General features: G+C 38.5%; 1 protein-coding gene across 2 annotated transcripts in view; it reads right to left on the bottom strand.

Moving 5' to 3' along the window:
* Positions 1-23718, bottom strand: part of LZTS3 (leucine zipper tumor suppressor family member 3) — a 1582991-nt gene that overhangs the window by 1061839 nt on the left and 497434 nt on the right. For both annotated transcript variants that reach the window (XM_044064093.1, XM_044064094.1), the window contains exon 3: positions 3953-4119. The gene's annotated coding sequence lies outside the window, so the exon portion shown is untranslated. The remainder of the gene's footprint in view (positions 1-3952; positions 4120-23718) is intronic.

Raw genomic sequence — 23718 nt, 5'->3', positions numbered from 1 at the left:
TAGAAAGCATGAGACTTCATGAAATTTGACATTTGATGTTCTGTCACTCGTTATATATATCTGTATTTATTCATATATTTGAAAATGTAACATTATCCGTTTGCTTCATTCAGTGTTCTGTACATAGAATCTGTTTTTTTATTTTTCCTCTTAATAAATGTAGTAAAAAATTATAGCAGACTTGTGATAATGACCAGAAATTGTATTTAATGATCTTGATTATAATTTCCCAAATTTCAGCCTATGAAAATTGGTATTCATTTCATTAATAACCATAAATCGTGTGTCCTGAATGGATTATGATAAAAATTAAATGACAGCCCATTCTATCATGGCTCAGCATGAGGTCCTTCTTAATTTAGTGTTTATAAATAGGACATCCCAGTCAATGATACTCTTGAAATGATACATCTATAAGTAAGGGGAGTAATAGTGTCATGTTTGCGATAAGACTATTCACTCTAGCTATTGGTTAAAGTGGTCTGGTAAGTCATGTGATTTACTGCCAATTGCCGTTAATGCACATATACCCCCTATACTAGGATCTAAGCTAGTAACCTTGCTTCTAACTTCTTCTGATACTAGATTTCTTTTGATGCTATGGTATGAAGAGACACTGTAGAACAGTTCTGCCATTCATTAGATAGTACTGTACATAACTTCATCATTAAAGTAATTAACTATCTCAGCCTCCTGTATCCTGTTCAACTACCTAAGTAATGTTTGTGTTCAGTGAATGACTAATCAAGGTTTACTCAACCTTGTAATGCTTGGAATGCAATCTAGCGTAATACAAACTAAATGTTTGCCAAGAATTTCAGTATTACATTTAAAAATAGTATTCCAGCCGACTCAAAGGCAATGAAATTATCAGAGCTGTAAGCAACTGCTCACAGAATCAACGGACAAGGAGTTTGCCAATAATAAATACACAATGATAGCATTGTAGAATGTACATATAAAGTATGCAGACTTTAAAATGAGAATGTTAATGCCAGAAGTTATATAGCAGAAATGAAGTTAGCCCTGCTTTTGGAATATATCTAGCAATGGGTGATTAGCTCTTACACATTTCAGTCTAAGATACTTAAGGCTAGATGGAAATACTGGTTCTATGACTGTTCTTAAAAGCTACAAAAAAATAATTGAATCCACGTCACCTTTATTTGTCAGACTGCTGCTCCTATGATACATTGCTACATTTTGTGCCTTTCGGCTTTGCCCGGTTAGGAGTCACCACAGCGGAACTCCGGCAGTAGATTTTCAAGAGCTGGTTTGCCGGGCCTAATGCACAACCTTCATCGAACACCCATTCACGCATGTTGACACACAGAAGATGCTCTGACTGAGAATTGAACGAACAACATCTAACTGTGAAGCGACAACGCTACCGCAGCACCACCACCGCAGTTCGATATATATAAAACCTTCAAAAATAATATGAATACCTAAAAATAAATAGGCATGCATGCAGTGTGTGATAACGTCAAAAGAAAATTATTGCAATATGTTAATTAAATATGCTTCTTCTATGATATTAGTTAAAAGTACGTAACCCTGTCATTTTTCTGTTTGGGCCTTGTAACCAAGTTAATAGATACTGAAAGATATAGCTGCATTTATAGTTAATGCAGATCATGTATTAGGGCAGGCAGTAATGCAACTTTAGCTTAGTGGAGTTTTACTGAATTGACACAAATAAAAAACTGGAGGGTTGACATTTCACAACAACATTTTTATTAAAGTGGCATTCTCACAGTTGAAGTGAGAATATCTGTCTCAATAAATTTCAAATTAAGCCAGTGAGCATTTTTTTCATTAAACTAAGTTGTTGCATCTTTCGGCTTTTCCCGGTTGGGTTCGCCACAGCAGAACTCCGGTCCGCTAATGATTGGCAGTAGATTTTTACGTACAGAGTTGCCAGCCCCGACGCATAGCTGGCCTTAGGCATAGGCCAACTAGGCGGCCGCCTAGGGCACCGCTGTAGCAGGGGCACTTTTCTAGTATTTATTTGGTGTAGGTAGACCACAATGGGGGCACCAGATGGTGTTGTAGGGGGCGCCATGGAGTTCTTTTGCCTAGGGCACCAGTTGACATAAGGCCGCTCCTGCCCTGACGCACAGCCTTCAACGAAAGTATGCCCATTCACGCATGTTTCCAAATCCACACAGAAGACGCTTTAGCTGAGAATCGAACAGGACCATGTCTTGCTGTAAGGCGCCAACGCTACGGCAGCACCACCACCGCAGCTTTTCGTTAAACTAAGTATCAATATCAAAGTTCAGCAAAAGTCAGAATCAAAATTAATGTGTAATGAGGAATATAACAAAAGCAATATATCTCTGTTAGATAATGGATCAAAGTACGATCAAAGTATGGTACTCAACAATGAAACCAAACCATACAGATTTGCAAAAAAGGGCACAGGTAAAACGAATTCAAGTTAAGAGCATCTATATCGCTCAGTCAGTACCAAACATGATTGTAGGACATCAAGTAAATCATAGATTATAGAGTACAACTACTGAGCATGACATATTCATTCAAATCAAGCAGATAATTATATAGTTCAACACAACATGTGATATAGCATGATTCATTGACAAAGAGCACTAGACTGGACATGGATTAGACTACAACAGCTATATGTCTAGTTGATAACAATAATATTTATAGTTGGGATCAGCCATGAAGACAATGTCTCATTTTCTTATACTATAAGATCTTATAGCATACCTTCAGTAGATTAGACTTGATGAAAGTTGAAGGGGCTCAACTTAAGTACTCAAAGGACAACATGAACTCTTCAATGAGCTCAGATGGGAGAAGTACATCATTGAAAACATGGGATGATGCCCTTGAGATGAGAGTTTTGTCTAACAGATAGGAAGCAGAAAGTAGGTAGGACAGAAGAAAAAACATTATGTGGTCAATATTTTTCTTGCCTCTGGTGAACAAAGAAGATGGAGATATATTGGACAGCTGGTGTCTAGAGGTCAGGGAAGGGTAGCTGTAGGTAGGAAATGCCAATCCATCCATCTGTAAATCTGTCCATCTATTCATCAGGTCAGCTATCTTCTAAGCCTAGCAAGCATCACAGTGGCAGCAAACTGAGCAGGTCAAAGCAGACTTCCCTGTCCCAACATTTTCCATATAATCTTGTTGGATTCCTTGGTGTTCCCAGTGAAAATGTTAGATATAAACTCACTAATTTGTCCATTGTCTGGGCTGATCCCTTTCCCAGTGAGTTGCACCTACAGCTGCTCCTATAGGAGGTGTCCATGTCTCATTCCTATGAATCAGTATTGTAATACTGCAAATCCTGGTGTCAGAAACAATTATTTTCCGCCTAAGGTGATGAATGGGAAAAAATTTTAAAAATCCACAAATGTAACCTTGACAATAGCAATATTGTTTTCACTGAAAGTCAAAAAATCTGTGCCTTTGCAGAGAGCATCCCCCTTCAGTGCCACTCTCCAATAAGGGTTAGTGTTCTCTGCACACCCTTACCTAATATAATCAATCTTTGTTAATCTTTTCTACAGGCCACAGCAATGAATAAGGATGCTAATCCTTTCTACAGTCTATAGCAAAGGCTCACAAGCCTTTAATTAATGCTGAACTCTCTGATGAAATCCTGACATAAAATATATCATACTGCATGTCCGTTTCATCAATGAGTTTGGAATAAGAAAAATATTTGAGGGGCTGAATTAGAGACCTACATCAAGTCAGTTCAGTAATTGATGCCTAGACCACTTCAAATGATTCTTCTCAACTGGAAGAAACCTCGTGCTTTGCCAGTTCATCAAGCTATCATGGAAAATGAGCCCAATGGCCCAAAACAACACCACAAAGGCACTTACTTTTCATTTGTTGCATTTGCAGTTTTATCTATGCATTAATGACCCAAAGACCATGACCATAGGTAAGGAAAGAAACAATGACTGACCTATAAATTGAAAGCTCTGTTCTGTGACTTGGTTATTGCTTGACCATAACATAATACATTGTCTGCAGAATTCCCATGACTTGATCATCCATTTGTCATTCTCCCAAACCTTCATTAAGGCACCCAGATATGAATTCCTCCATTTTAGGTAGCTTTCTTCCTGTCATCTGCAAAGAACAGACAAGAATTTACTGGAACAGACTATGTCCTGTAATTTGGAAATGCTGATTTTCACACCACCTACTTTGCATTTATCAGTAAACTACTGTAGTACAAGCCGGAGGTCACATGGATAACAGTAAATATGTAGCTATCAAAAATCACAAACTGGATACTTTCCAAATCTCACTTGTTCTTTAATATCCTGCTCATGCAAAACATGGACTGAAGAGGAGACAAGACACACCCTTGATGGAGAGCTATGACTACAATGAATGTATGTCAATTTCATGGTGAGAATGCATACTTTCTGCATCTGTGCATAAACAAAAGAACTGAATGGTTCAAAGCAGTGGTCTTGGGACTCTCTGCTTTGATAAATCCTCCTTCAAGATATTCTGGGGTAAATGTTCATGTGTGTATCTGTTTTCTTGAGGTATGCCTTCATTATGCGTATGAAGTGTTTTCCTTTTGCACCGTGGTATTTATGGACATGATTGATCCTGAAATACCAAATTTATTTTGGAAATTGAAAGTCAAACATCTTAATAATGTACAGTCCAGTAGAGATGAGACCTTGACTAACTGCTTCAATGTAAGGAACACTGAAGTCTGCAAATATAAATTATAATTCAGTGACCTTCCCAAATTATGCATCTAGGGCATCATTAAGCCTACCTCTCCAGAGTCATTAGATGATGTCAGTAAACCAATTTTCAAATCCTTAAAGAAGGTAACAGTGGGGTACACACTGGATTACCATGACACATAATGTCAAGAATGTAGCACTGAGTGCTAAAATCATGGCCATTGAAGAATATCAGTCAGGGTCTATATCATATGAGTGAATCACACAAATTGCAATCGCTCATAATATTGAACGTACCAGACCTCAAAGTGCTTTTTCTGAGATCGTGGTACAGTGAAGAATGGGATATTTGCCCTTTCCTCACTGTAGTGCGATCTCGGAGTTGGAATATATATTTAGTGGGGGGTGTGGGGGCATTGGAAATTCAAGGTCCAGTACATTCGACATTATGAACATTCACAATTTGTGCGATTCGCTCATATGATATAGACCCTATTAGTCATACTTAAGATTCAAGCACAACCAAGAGTAATGTTACTTTCCAGTGAGTTTGTAGGGAGGTTTACTCTCTGCACTCCCCTGACTTTGAGGGCTGTACTCCTCCTTGCAACCTGTTACTTTAATACTTTCATTCTGATATTTCACAGCCTCTGGGATGCATGCAATAATAGGCTTATATTAAGCTTAAGACTGCACTGATCTCCAACGTCATATGATCTCTGAATGAAAATATTAAGATAGTGGAGCCAACAAATCATCCCCAGCTACCAAATAACTTTTTTCATTGACTTGTGGGAAATCAGCTCTGTGGGCTATATTGCTGAGTTACCGAGCATCAGCTACATAATACATTTCATGAAAATTTAACTTTATAGCATTTTACAGAAAATTATGCTGTGGTGACCTGTGGAAGATTAAAATCTGGTACAATATAATAGCTGAGAAGTGTTATATGAAACCCGAGTAAAAGAATTTTACTCTGGGTGTTACAAATATGATAAAAAGGAGAAGATTACAGATACCTTATGACACAAGTGTGTGGAATTTTTGTGATGATTATTCCATAATAACCTGACTATGATATAAAATATAAAGTACAAGTCAGATGAGGAAAGATTTCTTTGTTGTTATTGTTAAAGGCTTTAATTTAGAACTTTAGTCAATCTGTCTTACATGATGTAGGTTCAGTGAATTTTGGAGTGTAGCAGCAAAAGAATTTAAGTGCCCGAAAATGAATGTTTTTAACAATAAAAGCTATTTTACATGGTTAGAATGTGGATATTTTATAAATGGAGATGAGTAGTGTCAACAAATTAAATATTTATTGTCTGTGGCACGTCTGGAAATTCTGATGTGCAAATTCCTGATAAATGATGGAGTAATAAAGAATGTGAGGGTATTAAAAGATGGATCATGATGAAAAGGTATTGACTGAGTGGTTTAAGGTGAGGGTATTAAAAGATGGATCATGATGAAAAGATATTGACTGAGTGGTTTAAGTTAGTAGAGTTTGCATTATGTTATGAGAAAAATGTAAGTGTAGCAGGTGAAAGATTATGGTGGATCTTTGATTTACATTCTGTATTATTAATAAAAACAATCTTAATGTTTTTGATAAATGCCTGGAGTCTTTGCCTCCAGCAGGTGGGCCTTTAGTGTAATGCTAAATCTGAATGCAAACATTTCAGGATGGAAGTATGTCTTGATCTTGTACTATGATGTCAGTTTTGGGATATAAGTCCCAGTACGTGATTTGGGGTTGAATCCATGACCTCTGGATCTTCTATACCTCAGGTGCATGTATTGACTTCTTGAGGAATGTGATAGTAAAATTTGGCTACCATACTAAATTCATTAAGGTCCCACAATCATTCATTTATTTATTCATTCATGCACTCATTTATTTCCTGATAATTACTTATTGTATTCAAGGCTAAGAAAGAACCACAGCTTATTCTGGTGGGCAGTGAGTATAAAGCAAAGGACTCATGTTGGACAAGATGCCAGTTTAATACAGGATGTAACTACACATTGCATACAGGTCTCTACACAAGTTTACTTGATTATTTCCAGCTTTCTTTATAACATTTCAAATAATGATCCATTCAGTAGTCAATGTACAATCAATTACAGGTGTCTCATCACAGAAATCTAGTTGTCCATCTTTTAAAGTACCATCTTTGTCCTTAGCAAATGTCACAGTCCCACTGGAAATGACTCACGGATTAGACAAATTATTCAGTCCTGAATGTATCCATTTAAAGACCACCACTTAAAAGATATCTGTTGCTAATCATCCAAATACTGATTAATTTGACATTCTTAGATGGATGACAAGTAGCACCAGTTTACAGTAAACTCCTATGCAGAAGATTTTAATTTTGTTTTTTTTAAGTTTAGTCATTATCTGTTATATTACCTTGGTTTTATATAGTAGTGTGGACCATAATTTTCTGTTTGATTTGTAATTTTAAAACCCTGAGTTTTAAACCCACTGTGTAAATACAGCTGTTATAATGTGTGAAAAAGAGGGTCAGAAAAGACCCTAACCACTGGACCACCCTCATTTCTGTTCAGATGACGTGTTTCAAACCAATCTGGAAAGAACATCTGAACAACCCACCAAGAGTCTTTCTGACTCCTCTCTCCCAAGACAAACCTTACAACACGGAAAAATCCTATGTAAGATCATTAAACTGTTAAAACAAGAATGTTCATCTATCAGACATTAAGAAAGAGGGTTTTTTATACTAAATATTTATGTTATTCCTCATGAAGGGAGGGCTGCTGCAAGACTCACCAAGGAAGTTACTTCTTTTCACTATTCAGTTTTAGGAATTTTAGTTGGCTCAACACTTCAGACAATCTGAGCTGCAGGTTAGATAACATAGACTGTTCTACCAGAAGTAGATTACTATGACCTTAAAATTTGGAGTGCTTGCCCAAATTCAGGAAGAGCAAGATGCTCTTTCCAGCCTGTACAAGGTCTTGCAAATGACCCTCTTCAACTCACTATCAAAGGCTTGACCATGGGGACAGTCAAGTAAAATCACAGTCACAAAACATCATTCTAAGAAGAGGATCATTTGTACAAGTACAAATAAAACAAATAATTATATATATATATATATATATATATATATATATATATATATATATATATATATATATATAGGTACCCTTCACATGGTTGACTTTTCACAAAGTCATCTTTCATATGGCCGAGACCATATGATTGACTTTTGAAAAGCCGACCATGGGGAACTGCTATCTCCATACAGTGCGGAATGGGAAATTTTCCCTCTTCTGCACTGTAGTGCTATCTCAGAGTTGGTATATTTAAGTTATGGGGGGTACAGGGGAGCCTACCCCCCCTGCTAAAAATATAAAGGTATGTGTTTGTTGTGTTTTTTGTGTTTATTTTACATGACCGGCTTTCCGAAAGACAATCATATGGTCTCGTCCATATGAAATTCGACTTAGTGAAAAGTCAACCATGTAAAGTAGATATATATATATATATATATATATATATATATATATATATATATATATATATATATATATATATATATATATATATATAGATCCACTACCAAATTTCAAAATTTCAAAACATCGAACCTCTGATTACTGAAGCCCAGAGGATCGAGGTTTTGAAATATCAAAACTAAAAAAAAAAATCCAAAATATTAAAACTTATAATTTCACATTATTGCAGGGAGTCAAGCCCCCCCTGCATCGACCATGAGGGAGGCTGCACCCCCAACACCCCCTGCTACTTAAATATACCAACTCCAAGATCGCACTACAGTGAAGAGAATAGTAAAGTTCCATTCCGCACTGTACATCGATTTCCATTGACAAGCTTTGATATTTCAAAACCTCAGTCCTCTGGGCTTCAGTAATCAGAGGTTTGATGTTTTGAAATTGAAATTTGGTAGTAGACCAATATATGGTTTACTATCAAAATGTCAAGGTGACACCTCGACCATTCACATCCTCGATCCGGAACAACAAAAAAGAATTTTGACGATTGCTTAGAATGTCGATTCCTTCAAAGGAAAGAATTGACATTCAACCACTCACCATCCTGGAAAAAAAATCCGCTATGAGGTGGAAAATATCCTACAATTTTGCAGGGATGCAAACACACCTGCACCCCCCATGCGGGGAGCTGCTCTCTCCCCAACCCCTGCTACTTATATATTCTAGCTCTAAGATTGCACTACAGTGAGGAAAAGGGTAATTTTTCTGATCCCCACTGTAGTGTGATGCCCTTCAAAACATAGACGTTCCAAACTGTGAACACAAGCTCCGTATTGAAGTTTCACAGTCGACAAGAATTGTGTTCACAGTTTTGCCTCTCTGCCGATCCATGTTTATCCTTCTAACTGTTGAGCTAAGCCACCTTGACATTTTGATTGTAAGCCCCCATATATATATATATATATATATATATATATATATATATATATATATATACGTACATATATATATATATATATATATATATATATATATAGTACACACACACACACACACACATATATATATATATATATATATATATATATATATATATATATATGGGTTCCTGTCAGATCGCCGAAAGCCCATTTCACCGAAACTCATTTCACCAAGACTAAATAGCTGAAAACTCATTTCGCCGAAAACTCATTCCGCCGAAAACTAATTTCACCAAAAAATAGTACAGGCAGTGTGTATGCCCTTTTCCACACTTTATTGCGACCCTGGAGTTAGTATATATAAGTAGGGGGTGTGGGGGCGTAGCTAAGTTAATAGGAACTGGACAGTATAAAACTAAGCTAGGTGGGGACCTATGCCCCCCACACTCCCCATTGTGGGGGGCTGCGCCACCCACACCCCCTTCTTATATATTCTAACTCCAGGGTCACACTACAGTGGGGAAAAGGGCATACACACTGCCTGTACTATTTTCGGTGAAATGAGTTTTCGGTGAAATGAGTTTTCGGCGATTTGGTTTCAGTGAAATGAGTTTAGGTGAAATGAGCTTTCAGCGATCTGATAGGAACCCATACACACACACACACACACACACACACACACACACACACACACACATATATATATATATATATATATATATATATATATATATATATATATATATATATATATATATATATATATATATATGAGTCTACTTGATGTGGTCGACAGTTCATATGGTCGAAACTCATTTGGTCGACAACCAGTATTCAAGGCACTTAACAGGGATTTGCCCCCCCTCTCCAAAGTTGTGCAATCCTGGAATTGATACATATAGTTAGGGGGGGTGTGGGGGGGTGAAGCCCCCCACCCATATTCATTTAAAATGTTTAGTTTTTGTTGTATTTTCATGTTTGAAATGACTATTAAATGAATATTAGTGGAAGGCTTTGCCCCCACACCCCTCTAACTATATATATCAACTCCAGGGTCACACAACTTTGGGGGGGGCAATTCCCTGTTAAGTGCCTTGAATACTGGTTGTCGGCCAAATGAGCCTTCGGCCAAATTAATTTCAACCATGTGTTTGTGTGTGTTTGTGAGTGTGTGTGTGTGTGTGTGTGTGTGTGTGTGTGTGTGTGTGTGTGTGTGTGTGTGTGTGTGTGTGTGTGTGTGTGTGTGTGTGGACATGTGTGTGATATTACTTTGTGTCAGTGAGTGTTCTGGTTGTATGTTTCAAAGTAGGTAATTTTAACTTTTCTCAGAAGAATAAGCAGTGGAAATGTGCAACAAAATAAGATTGCAGTTAAAAAGAAATTTAATCAGTGTCAGTGGCTTAACAAATAGCATGGTCTTATTTGGAGATGGAAGGTCTGATGTCTATGGGTTCTGTTCCCTGTACACCTGATTGAACTGATTTTCAAAGTACTCATACTGCAGAGTAGCATTTAACAGTGCTGCATTCCTGAGTATGCCATTCTTCAAATGACATGTTAAACTGAGGTCTCGCCTGCTTGAGCTGATGAAAGCTCAGGTGGGTATAAAAGATTCCATAACATGTTTTAAAAAAGTTGGGTAAGGTCCCTAATGCTCTGGCCAAATTTTCACTACTAGTACCACCTCAGGTCTCCCCTGAAAAGTGACCACAAGCCTATTCTGACTGGAATGGTCAACAAAGAAAAACAAATAAAATGTTCTGTATTCATGGTTACAACTTAAAATGAGTGCAGAAAATCACAATTTACTCCTATAGTTCAACAGTTTGTCTGGGGTGCACCCTCATGAATGAACCCATAAAGAAAACAAAGAATACTTAATACAATTCAGTCTCTCCCTTTATTCTAACTGACCAGTGTATGTTCTGGGGAACATTTCAATTTAACTCATACAATAGCTTGAGTGTCTTATCAAGTCAGCTGTGATGCAGTAGTTGTCACTAGTGTCTTTCTAATACAACACAGATAACCTTAAGTTTCTCCACTACCAATAAAATTATGTATCTAGGACCATGGCTGAAGAATTAATTAAAAATTATTTGCTTACAAGCAATTCATGTGCGTTATCAAATATTTAGAAAACAATTAACAAATGGAGGTTAAGAATCATCAGTTAATTGAGATTCACCTATATCAGAAATGACAATTGACTTTTTAAAGGATACTGTTTCAATATTGGCTTATACTATCATTTATGATATGTTATGTAATAGTGTACACCATTTGTAGTCTTTAGTTTTTATTAAATGAATTATATCAACTTCCTTAACTGATTTATTTAGTAACAATAAAACAATGACAAATGGATAATTCTCTCTTTAAATCTCTGATTTGTATTACCTACATAAAACACACTCCATACCATACATTTTGCTAAATAAATAAATCAAATTCCAGTTTCACAGTTCACATGGCACCCTGATTTATATTTTCTGCTAGTAACAGAATGTTTAAACTCATTAGTATTATCAATATATCTCATACATGGATATGTACCCTTTTTCACTAACATTTCTAGATTTCTGCTTACTCTTCTTAAAGTACAATTGTTGTTCCAAAGATTGCTTATTCCTAAAAGCATATCTGGCAGTGGAACCTATTATTTTTTTAACTATATATAGTTGTAGTTAAAATATCTCAGGTTTGTTTTTCAAAACTGTGTATAACATTCATCCCACATCCATATGCGAATGGAATATGTACTCCTTGCTTATTGTTATTTCTCTCACATCGGTAATTACAGAAATATATAATCTGTTTTAGGGCACCTTAATGATATCATGCTATATTTTGCTTTGTTTACTTTGTTTGATGCATACCCTCAATGGATAAAATCATTGACAGTTATCCTCAGTTAATCTTGTAAAAATGTATGCACATTGGTTCATCTCATATGTCTTCTTAACTGACCATACAATATATTTGTAGAAATAGACACTAGATGCATACTGGTACACTGTAAATAGTTATTCACTTTAACTTTTTGTCTGTAGGGTCATGTCCAAAATTCACTATCACTAATATTTATATAACTGTGCACCTAAAAAGTAGCTTGAGTCTTCTCTGGTAAATGCAATCATTTTCAGGACTCCCATCTTGGAGCTGTTTGCCTTGGCCTCACACAGTCACAATCTTCAACATGGATACATCCACAGTTACACATCTCATACTCATCTGGATTTACCAGCAACTTCTGCCATCTTGAATTTGCATCTCCTTTAAACAGGCTAGGAAACTTCTCAATTATTATCAATTGAAAACTCAGGTACACTTGGATAAACGGGCAGACCTGAAAACTTTAATATATTGAGATAGATCCTACATTAGCCTCCCCAAATGATGTCATATTCTCTAAGTACTCATTGTTTAGCTCCAAATTATTGCCATGGTGCCCAATCTATTCTGCTCCTGGCCAGCTTGGCATACCTGCAAGGCAGGCATCCAGTTGATCTACCATTCTATGTTACAATATACAGTAAAGCTATACATAAATATTTATGTGTGTTTGAATTCAGGATTATATTGCAATGCAAATTCTAGGATGCTGAGTAGGGTAATTTCCTCACACAAGACAGACATGGACATATTCTCAAAACTAAGCACTTCATCTAATTGCAGAGCAGAATTTCTCATTTGCAAACTTCACTGAGCACTATAATTGTTAATACTGCATCATTAGCTATAACAATATTTTCTTCATGCTGCAATGAAGGCTTCATTTTGTTTTTTACAGTCTCAGTAATATATAACTGCTCTATCATTAAGTTTAAAATAATTTTGTTTATTTTTATAACGTTAAAAAAATTAAAAAACAGCAAAAGGTATAGCTGAATTCTTTAAAAGTTAAATAACATTCTAATCATTTATTCAAAAGAATGAACTTCAAAGACCTTCATAGATAATTACTAGGATAGCTGCCCCTGTGGGCCATTTTAAGCCTTACCAATTTCATAAATTTGAAAATTAAACTCTGTACCTTATGTCTGTTAGTTAAAAACCTTAACCAATATGTCAACCGACATTTTTACATTATGAGATTATTACTTTCTCTCTCTCTTTGTATGTGTGTGTGCATATATATCCATATTTATATCTATCTATCTATCTATCTATCTATCTATCTATCTATCTATCTATCTATCTATCTATCTGTCTATCTGTCCATCTATCTATATATGGGCTCATGATAATAAGATGATAGATGTACATGTTGATTATCAGAATAGTGAACCCTGTATGTCGACATGGGAAATATTGACATATTAGAATAATGAGGAATCTGTATTATGTGATCAGAGTAAGGTGGAGATTGGGGAATTTGTCCTTTATTTGTTTTAGTGTGATCTCAAAGTTAGTATATATAATTAGCAAGGGGGTGACAGGGAGCTTGCCCCCCTGCAAAAGCAGCTAATTTTTTTTTATTTTAGTTTTCAACCTTCTGAGTGGCAGTGCTATGACACTCAACATTTAGGAGGTTGAGCCAATTACAAGAATCATATACATACATACATATATATATATATATATATATATAGTATATACATATATATATATATATATATATATAGTATATCTATACACATCCATACACACTCTCACTCTCTGCCTTTATATATATATATATATATATATATATGTGTGTGTGTGTGTGTGTGTGTGTGTGTGTATGTGTGTGTGCATCTTTAAATCTACTTATACATACATTGCATACATATGTGCATATGCATAGATATCTATATATATATCCATATCTATATTGATCTATCCATATATCTATATCTATGTCTATTTATCTGTCGCTCTCTCTATTTAGTTAGATGCCCGTTTGGTATAAAAATGACAATTTCACTGTGTGCAAACCTCTCAACCATTTAGGGCAAGAAATCTGGACAAAACCTAAAGTAATGGGGGATCAAAGGCCCACAAATAGGATTTAACATACATTTTCTGACATATGAAGGCTGAAATTCAAATGGATGCCATTATTTAGTGAATTCAATCCTCAGCAATTTGCTAGAAAACCACAAATTTTATGATGAACAGACCAAAAATATGAGACAAATATCTGGACATTCTGTGAAAATCTGGACAGCTGAGGAATATAACTGTGTGCTATGGCTGTGAAAGTCGTCAAATTGCATCATTGTGAATTGCAGTGTCAGTAGATGTTTGTATTTGCCAAAGGGAGGTGGATAGTTTTTCTAGGTTAGTGGGATTTGTTTTGTTAACGCACATTACCCACCTTACTAATACTTGATAACTTTAACACTAACCCTGCCCATTATCTTAGAAAAAACTTTATATAAGTCCTTTGTGTGATAGATAGCTAACTGTTTTGTCATACAACCCATGTGTTTAGACTTGTAGGTGCCACTTCTAAAAGCAAAAAAGTCACCAGTGGCGTACCACAAGGATCACTACTGGGCCCTCTCCTATTTGGCATCTATCTCTCAGACCATTAGGCCAGCACTCCTCACCTATGGCTATTTAAGCTTACAGATAACTGTAAATTGGGTGTTGTTATTTGAATTTTAACTCACTCACAGTTGCTCCACTATTATATAGACCATGTTAACAATTTGTGCAAGCACAATGGTCTTAAATTACATGTGGAAAAATGCAGCATATTTTTTGTTTTTAAACAAAACATTTTCACATACAACATTAGTGAAACATCCCTCCAATTAGACACTGTTGTAAGGGATACAAGCACTCTTGTTGACAAATCTGTACTATCTGACCATCATGTCTCTGTAGTTTCATAGTTTCATAGTTTAGTACTAGGCTATCTGCCCTGGGGCATTTGTAAGCCTAGCCATAGTGATGTGGCTTTCGCCACCCCATGAAATGGTACAAAAATGCACAGAATAGATTTAGAATACTGTGCCTCTGTCTAGTAGTGACACAATGAAGGTCCCCTTATATAATATAATTAGTTTACTGTGCCCCTGTCTAGTAGTGACACAGATGTGACCCCTGGGGTAAACTTACGATCTCCCATCCACTCATCAAGATTTCTCTTGAAGAGAGTCAGTGAGGGGCTCTGCCTAACATGAACTGGGATCTTGTTCCAAAGCATGGGAAGCCTCTGGGTTATGAATCTATCCCTCCAGCATGTTCTATTCATACTTGTGTTGAGGTTTAAGTCTTTAGCTCTCGTGGTCCTGATGGATTTGGATTTTTTGAGGTGGAGCATTGCCATCAGTTCCTGATTGGACATGGCCTTGTACGTCAGGCAGAGATCACCTCTGAGCAGGCGGTATGCTACTGAATAGAGCTGGAGTTTCTTTAGTCTGGCAGAATAAGACATATGTTGGAGACCCTTGATCCTCTTGGTGAGGTACTTTTGTGGTCTCTCCAGCTGTTGCAAATGCCGGGTGAGGTACATACCAAATGAGGCATTGTACTCAACCATGGGTCTGATGAGGGAGGAGTATAGGGGTACAATGACATCCTTGGATCTGGATGTGAATCCCTTCATGATAAGGTGTGCAAGGTAGAATGTTTTTCTAACCACTTTGGCAACGTGGGTGTCAAATGAGAGGTCGCTGTTGACTTGGGTCCCTAGGTCTCTGATTACTTTTTCCATACTCAGTGGGTTGCTGTCTATGTGATAATTTGTGGGTACTTTGTTTTTCCCAAAGGGGATGACTATACATTTTTAGCATTTAGTTTAAGGCCATGACTCCGGCACCAGTTGTCCGTTGCTGTGAGGCCTTTTTGTAGGATGTATGTGTCCGCTGGTGTATCGACTATGGCGCCTAGTTTGCAGTCATCTGCGAACTTTGTCAGCCACAACCCTCCCATGTTTGCTTTAACATCTGAGAAATAAATGTCGAACAAGAGGGGTCCCAGGACAGATCCCTGTGGGACACCACTTGTGACTGGCTTTGAGTCTGACATTGCTCCAGCGATTTTAACTTTATGGGTTCTGTCCTTTAGCCAGTTTGCAACCCATCTAGTGACATAAGGGTTTACGTTTAAGCTGTTGAGCTTATCTATGATGCCTGAGTGGGGTATTGTGTCGAAGGCCTTAGCCAAGTCCAGGTAGGCTGTATGGACTGCTTTGCCCTCATCAATGGCTCTAGTGACTGTTTTGAAAAAGTCAACCAGGTTCAAAGGCAGGATCTGCCCTTTACAAAGCTGAACTGGGTGGGGTCAAGTGTCTGTAGGTCCCCCATGTCTCTGTTTATGAGTTCCATAATGATTCTTTCCATAGCTTTGCAGATCAGGCTGGTTAAGCTTATGGGGCAGTAGTTCCCAGGGTCTGTAGAGGTACCCCCTTTGTGGAGTGGGACCACTGTTGCTGTATGCCAGTGTTCAGGTACATATCCTGTAGTAAGGCTAAGGTTAAATAACATTTTTATGTGCGGGTTTAGCTCCTCTTGGAGTTCACGTAGCACGCAACCCGGGATACCGTCAGGTCCCATTGATGCTGTGTTTTTAGCTTTGTTGAGGGCGGTTCTCACTTGGACATCTGAGATGACAGGGAGATTACATTCAGCTGGGATAAGTATTTCTTCTTTTGGGGGTGAGGGAGGAGAAATTTGCACTGAACCTGTCAGCCAGAATGTTGGCAATATCTGTGGGTTCAGTGTATTTTTGTTGTTGTGAACTAACTCTGAGCATATCTGAGGGTTTCCGCCCAGGTTTCTAACATAGCTGAAGAAGGCTTTGTGGTTATCTTTAGTGTCCTTAGCGATTTTTCTTTCAAAGTTGGCCTTGGATGTTTTTATGCGAGAACGTAGTTTTCTGCTAATGTTGATCAGAGATGTCTTCCCTTTATGGGATTTTGCTCTGTCGTGCAGAAGCTTCCTTCTTTTGTTATACAATTTGTTAATGGCTGAGGTCCACCAGACAGGACGCTTGCCTTTGGTGGAGAGGGACTTGGATTTATTGGGGATTGCATAATCCATGCATTCTTGGAGATGTCCATAGAAAGCATTTGTGAAGGATTCGACATTGTGGGATGTGGTATCCACTGGCCCAGTGGGCTTAAAGGATACCATCTCAGTCTTAAGAAGAGTGAAGTCTGCTTTTGAGAATTTTTTCACTGTGGTCTTTTGTGCTGGGGGTGGAGGTGGGATATGTATATCCAGGGTGATTAGTTTGTGGTCAGATCTCACTAGTGAGGGGTATACCTCTGGTGTGGAGCATTTTGTCCCCATGTTTGTGATGATCAGGTCTAGTATATTATCTCCCCTAGTGGGAGAGGTGACTAGTTGTTCCAGTGCATTTGAATTTATGAATTCCAGGAACCTTTGGGCTAAGGTGTTAGGGCTAGAATAATGTACCCAATCTATGTTTGGGTAGTTGAAGTCTCCCAGTATGATGGTATTTTGTGATACATTCATATCCTCCAATGTCTTCAGGAAGGCTGAGTGGGGTTCCTGAGATTGGGAGGGTGGTCTGTAACATGCTACCAGTTGTATAGCAGTTTTGCCTATGGTTAGTTGCACCTGTATGGTCTCTGATGCTTCATGTGTTGCTACTAACCTGGAGGTGTGGGTGTCCTTGATGAATATGGACATTCCCCCTCCCTTTGTGGTTCGGCCCGGGTTTTGGGGCCGAAAAGCATGATACGAGGTATAGCCTGGTAGCACTGGGGTGCTCTCAGGAGCCTTGAACCAGGTTTCAGTTACTGCACAGACGTCGATGTTCTCCATACTGAGGAGTGCATTGAGTGCCTGCATCTTGAGATTTAGACTTCTGGCGTTGAGCAGCATTACCCTTAATTTTTTTCCATTTTTGTTTTCTAAGGAGGTGGGTTTGTCTTTTGAGCCTTGCCTAAAAAAGGCACTATGGGGGTGGCAAGAGCCTTAGGCAATATCCGGAAGCCCAGTGGTGACAGGTGCAAGCCGTCCCTTGCAAAGCAGTGTGGCTTGTCCAACATGTCATCCCAGGCAGACAGACATTGGATCCCCTTAGAATGACACCAGTACTTGAGCCAATTATTAAAGCTGATCATCTTGTCTTTGTATTGTGGCATCATTCTTGGTGAGGGCAAGATGCTGCTCAGGGTCAGGGTCATACCAGCCTGGGCTACATAATCAGAGAGCTCCTCTATGTCTCTTTTCAGAAAGCCTCCTATATGGCTCATCTAATTACAAAAATCTCCATGAGATGCAAAGAAGTTTTAATTACCCTTTACCCATATCATTAATGAATGCAATGCAGTTTTGACATGTATATCATTCAAGTTGCAAAACCTCAGAGATTCATAGCTGAAATGATCAGTAGCCTCAAAATCTTAGTTATCAGGGCAGACTGGCAGGGCTGTCTTTGTACTCAGTCTCTTATAGACTCTGCCACTGTGATATGTGTCTAAACTTTCGAGCCATGAAAGGTTCAACCCTTTTTGACAACATATTCTTACAATGAACAAATGGTACCTCAAATAATATTGCAAAGGAACTAAGCATTCATTACAGAAAAATAAGACACATCGGTTTGTGAAATTCATATCCCAACATATCTCTCATCTGTGTATCAAACTTCCAGTACATGTCAAGCAGAATAGCTCCCTTGCCCCCTTCAAGGTAAACCTAGATAACTGGATGGGTAGCCTCAAATCCTCCTCTGGTCTGTTTTGTCTTGTTCTCCTTGAGGCTTGAGGGAACTTTAAATATATTTTTTTTGGCTAGACTTTTAATGATCTGCAAATTGATTGCTTACTATATTCATATGAGCCTATGAACCTATAATCCAGATATGCAGCTGTGTATGGACATAGCTTGTGGCTTAGCAGAGATTTTGTGAAATGCATAGAGGTGTGTTCTATAATATTTTTGTATACCAGCTTTGGCAATTGTGACCTTTATACATGATTACCACTCAGAATCTGCTTTAAAGTAGGATTGGAATGCAGTAAATAATTTAATATTTCATTATTCTCCTACTTTTGTTGATATTTGACTAATAGCTATAGAATTAGATGCATTTAACTCACTATTTCCCTTTCATCCTTTATGTTGCTGAAAAGTAACATGGAAAACTGCTAAAAGAGAAAAAGAATTGGGGATAAGATGTAGCAAAAATGATATGCGCGTGGGTGAATGTGTTTGTGTTCGTGTGTACATGCATGACTGACATGTTTATCTATAGCTATATCAATATTTATACCTATATCTATATATAGGTATAGTGACAAGGACTTTAGTGAATTCAGTTTGAGACCATGACTAATACACCAGTCGTTCATCTGCGTGACACCCTCTTGGAGTATACGGACATCATTTGGGGATTCAATGATTGCACCTAGTTTGCAGTCGTCTGCAGACTTGGTCAGCCACAGACCCTTAGTTTTGACATGAACTTCTGAGAAGTATATATCAAACAATAGGGTGCCCAGCACTGACCCCTGTGGCACACCATTGGTAACAGGCCTGATGGTTGATGTGGAGTCACCCACTTTGATAGTACGTGCCTGGTTTGTGAACCACTTGGCAACCCATCTTACAATGACGGGGTTTACATTCAGTTTTCTAAGTTTATCAGTAATGCCTGAATGCGGGATTGTGTCAAAAGCCTTTGCCAGGTTGAGGTATGCTGTCTGCACAGATTTCCCCTAATCAATGGGCTTAGCCACATTTTCAAGAAATTCACCAGATTTAACAGGTAGGATTTGACTTTCACGAAACTGAAATGGGTAAGTTCCAGGGTGTGGAGGTCACCTATATCTTTATTTATGAGGTCCATAATTATACGTTCCATGGCCTTACAGACGAGGCTGGTCAGGCTAATGGGTCTGTAACTCCCAGGGTCTGTTGTTAGGCCACCTTTGTGGAAGAGAATAACTGTTGCTTATCTTCATTCCACAGGAAAAAGCCTGTGGTTAGGCTATGATTGAAAATGGTACTTAGTGGTGATGCTCGTTCATGTTTTATCCTGTTTAGAAGACAGCCTGGGATCACAGAGGCTGTGTATTTTGCCTTGGACAAGGCTTTGAAGGCCTGCTTTTCAGATATGTAGGGTGGGGGTAGGGGAAGGTTTGTTGTATGTTAGGAGGGGATAAGCGAGTGAAATTTTTGCCGAATCTATCCGGTAGCAGGTTTGTTGTCTCTGTGGGGTCAGTGTGTGTGATACCTTTGGCAACTAGTTCTGCACATGCTTGGGTCCAACCCTTTAAGTTAGGTACATAGCTGTAAAATGCCTTATGGTTACGCACATATTTGTAAAAGGCCTTTTGGTTATCCTTGGCTGTACTTGCTAAATTTCTCTCAAAGGAGTCTTTGGAGGATTTGACAAGTTGTCTTATTTGCTTGTTGAAGATGAGAAGAGTGCTTTTCCATTGTTGGGGCCTTGCCTTTGTTTTCTTGGACAGCAACTTTTTGCATTTATTGTAAAATTTGTTGATGCTGGATGTCCACCATGGCAGCTTGTTTTTACTTGGGGATCTAGCTTTGATTCTTTCTGGTATGGCCAAGTTTACACACTTCTGCAAGTGATTTTACAGGGCTTTAGTGTATGCTTCGGTGTAGTTACCACTTCCAGCTTGGGGTGGGGCTTGGAATGCATTTATACCTTCACCTAGGAGGGTATAATTTGCCTTGGTGAAGTTTTTTAGTCTGATTTCACCCTTTGTGAGTTCTGGTGTTAGTGCCAGCTCGAACTTGACTGATTTGTGGTTAGTTTGAACTAATAAGAATCCAACACTGACATGTTGGTGAGGACCAGATCCAGAATGTTTGCTCCCCTTGTTGGGGTATGGAAAATTAGTTCCAGGATATTTGAATTAACAAAGTCAATGAAATTTTGGGCTAATAAGTTAGGGCTAGCATAGGTTTTCCAGATGATGGTGGGATAATTGAAATCCCCATAACCAGTGTGTTCATACAGTTTGGATTGTCTCTAGTTTGGTCAAGTAGGCTTCATGGGTATCGAGACCCATGGAGGGAGGTCTATAACTGGTTATGACTTGAATGGGGGTCCTACGCACTGTAATCTGGACCTAGGGTAACTCCATGGAGTTAAGCAGTCTAACTAGATGGGAGGTGAATCTATCTCTAATCTTATCTTATCTCTAATGTAGATTGAAACTATCTCCTTTGGTTTTCACACATTCATTTTGTGGTCTAAAGATGTGGAAGGAAGTGTAGCCTTGCAAGGCCGGGGTACTCCCTGAGGCCTTAAACCAGGTTTCTGTGACTGCACAGACATCTACATCTTCCAGTAATAGAAGTGCTTCCAGGGAGTGGAGTTTTGGTTTAGCCTTCTAGCATATCCCCCTCCAACTATCAACCTGGTGGTGCTTGCTAAGGCCAAAAACACTGCTTCAATGGGCCCCAACAATATCTATGATTGCCTTCTAAATATCCTAAAACATAACCTAGCAGAACCATTTGAGACTCTCTTCAACTACAGCCTCAAAACAGGTTATATGTCAGGTGACTGGACGGCCGCAGCAGTCATCCCTCTTCATAAGGGTGGGCCATGAACCAACCCCAGGAACTACAGGCCTATCAGTCTGACAAGTCTGATATGCAAAACCATGAAATGAATTATCATGGAAATGCTCAACAAGGACATTGGCAAATTACAGACACTGGACCCATCACAGTTTGGATTTGTTACAGGAAGATCTTGCATAATCAACCTGGTTAACTTCTTTGAGAGGGACACCAAGGCTATGGATGATGGGAAAATGGTGCATACCACCTTCCTTGATCTGGCCAAGGCATTTGATGGATTACCCCACTCAGATATTATTGGCAAACTCTCATAACTAGGAATAAATCTCTGAGCTTTTAAAGTGAGGTTTCTGTGTTCTGCTCAGGTGGCATAATCTTGATAGAGGCCTGTTGTCTAGGGTGGTAGTTTTGTTTGAGTTTCCTGTGTTTCTGGCAGCCATTTTCTGCTGATTATCTTCGTTATTATTGAGAGTAACAAGGCCTCCTGACCTTCCGTAGTACAAGTGATTGGGTAATAGCAGGGGCTGAGTAGTAATTTGATCTTCCAACTCTTCCATTCTTACTGCTATATAAACCCTGTGTCTTATAAAGGTTGTGCTTGTATTGCTCAGGCTCTGAATTGCATTGCATAAGTGGAATTCCTTAAGATTCCAAGAGCAGGATAAGTTATTTCTTACACTTATTTCACTGAACTGCACTTCTGAAACGCTTATAATTGTGCTATACAGTTGATCTACTACATTTTGCACTGTTATAAAGCTTTTTTATTGTTTCACTGCATTTATGTACTGTTTTATACTGTTTTAACTGCATTTTTCATTGCTAATTGCATGTTTACTGAATTACTTACCTGTAAACTGCTTTTTCATACTGAGAGTTGTATTTTCTGTTTGTGAGTGCTCTATCCGAGCTTTTCTGTGCATTTTTGATAATTGTCTGTTTACAGTTAAAAGCATTCTCTAGAGTTTGCTCCTTGATCTGTTTAAAACTTTCATTTAATGGCTACAGTTAGGAACTGTAATTAATTTTTCCCACCCACACTCCCTACTGTTGTGTTCTTATACTTGGTGGCTTTGCAGTTGCCCGCCCATACTGTATATTTGATCTGTGACACTCCTCCCAGTCTAGTGTCATTAGTTCACTCAATCTAATAGAGAACATTTGTGAAGGCCAACCCACTCAGATTCTTAACATTGAATTAACTTCTGTTCCAGCTTTCTCCATTTCCACTTTTACTGGAAAAAAAAAATTCTAAGCTTGCTTCCCCTCTTTCCTGTAGCAGGTCTTGCCCAGATACAGATTTGCTGTGTCCAGGACTGTTTGTGAGCTCCTAAGCCCCCCCCCCCCCCACTTAACTGGGGTTAAAGTATTCCTGGCACCATAAAGTCTGTTCTTCAAAATTTTCCTTGCAACTAGCCAGCTTTTTAGTTTTAGCACTCAAATCTGTTTCTTTGAGCTTAGCACTTGTTCAGAACCCATTGTAAGCACAAAATAAGTTACAAATTACTACAGCACTCAACTCTCCTCACTTGTCTAGAGGAAAACAGTTTTTAGAAATTAATAAATAAGCACCTATTCAGGCATGTCTAAAGGTCAGCTCCAGGTGTTTTCTCCTGTCTAGCTAATGAATCTGGGCATCTTGGGACAATGCAGCAATTGCCTCATGTACACAGACAACCCTCTCCTCCTACCACCCAACACTACGACCTGTGAGAGATGCACTTATATAGCCAAACTGGAAGCAAAGCTCTCTTCACCAAAGACTGGCCTAGACAGTCAAGAGGAGAGGGTAAACACTTGCACCACACCAAACTCATCACATAGTCCCTCAAAACCTACACCACCAAAACACACACACATAGAAGCACAAAACACACACCTACATTCACAGAGGCTCTCAGTACAAATCTGCCCAAACAACAGAGACCTCCAAAGCAGAAATGCAAGCAACCTCCACCCCCCAACACAACCCAAATGACACATAGCCCACATACTCAGTGTGCCACTCAACTACAGCCCATAAGGCATAACATACCCAACACTCTAGTCATAGGTGACTCTATAGTCAGGCACACTGATGTTCCACTCACCAGGCTAAACAAGGAAAAAGTTACTGTCAGCTGCCTGTCAGGTGCCAGG

This window comes from Protopterus annectens, chromosome 2.part2 (assembly GCF_019279795.1).
Source record: "Protopterus annectens isolate FY-2018-M chromosome 2.part2, PAN1.0, whole genome shotgun sequence".
NCBI classification, from domain to species: Eukaryota; Metazoa; Chordata; order Ceratodontiformes; family Protopteridae; genus Protopterus; species Protopterus annectens.
This window is presented reverse-complemented; position numbering and strand designations above follow the sequence as displayed.